This window comes from Anneissia japonica, unplaced genomic scaffold (genome assembly GCF_011630105.1).
Source record: "Anneissia japonica isolate Jap-2015-1 unplaced genomic scaffold, ASM1163010v1 scaffold14410_len9027_cov133, whole genome shotgun sequence".
Taxonomy (NCBI): Eukaryota; Metazoa; Echinodermata; class Crinoidea; order Comatulida; family Comatulidae; genus Anneissia; species Anneissia japonica.
This window is the reverse complement of record NW_022685294.1, coordinates 8559-9845: the sequence shown is the minus strand read 5'-3', so window position 1 is coordinate 9845 and position 1287 is coordinate 8559.

The following is a 1287-nucleotide window of genomic DNA, read 5'->3' as shown; positions in this document are numbered from 1 at the left end:
AAAACAAACCATAATTTAACATTTAGAATTATTACTTAATAAAATAGTACAGTAATTATAATCATCATTTTTCCTCATACAAAAACTAATTATTCGATCAAATGGTTAAGAAAAATTGTTAAATTTTAAATTACAGCTTGAGAATACAAAGGGGATAATTAGAGGGCCACCACTGGTATACACCAGCCTCTTGCACCACTTTTTTAGTGTGGTGTACAGTGAGAAATTCAATCAATCAAGTGGCTAGAGTAGGTAGGCCCTCTCTGGTGTCATGCTATTCTCTCTAGGCCCGTGTAATTTGTTATCTGCTACGCTGTCGTTGGCCCTCTTTCTTGTTAATGTTACAGTAGTGTTATCCGATTAGCTAGCCTACCCCAGGATAGATACCTAGCTACTTTAGACGGCCTAGGCCTCGTAGTAGTAGTCTGGGACCCGGTGTTCCCTACAGGCTAGCTAGGCCAAACGTAATATATACAGTATACGATCTATCGAGGCCCCTAATTCCTATCGTTATTAATATTGTCTTAAATACACGAAATATACTTATCTTGGATTGTGATAAAATATAGGTTGAAGACTGACGACATTATGCAGCTGCTACTGTTGAAAAAAACCCTGTTGTTCTCAGCAACTACTGCATTGAAAACTAAACTCCGCATTGCATCTCTAAACTTCGCGGTACCCCCAACTTCGCAAATGCCATCCCGAGTAATGGCGCCGACAATAGAGGGCGACACTCAAAAATGTTCTCTTGGATAGGTCTAAACATAGAGATATAATAAAGTAATCAGTTTTGGAAGAGGGCGTCCTATCTGTTGCCATGGATTTGAGATTGTTCCTGTTCTGCTGTTCACAGTACGGTATGGTCATAGCGGTCAAAGGTCAAAAGTTTCCAATTTAGCAAGAGGGCGCCATTCATGCCTTATTACAGAATTTGCACGCGTAAATCGCGGAGAACGCTATCTTGTGTTTATAAGATCTTTGGTCGGCTCCAGCACCGTGTCGCCAGCAGCGAGATGTCACTGCAGCAAAACGTCTATCAGTATATAGCAAGGGATCCATCATTCTAACTACATACGCACACAGAGGCCTTTACACTGTTTTGCTTCTACCGCAATAATGTTCCCGTAAACGGTATTTTAAAATCCAGAAGTGACGGAAATAGGGGTGCTGTGTTATGGAGCTACATCAAGTTAGCCAACAATCTGCCAGCCAACAACAAGCCAGCCCACAATTCAGTAACAATAACAGTGTTATGGAGAGTAATGTGTGACCGGAAATGGTCTG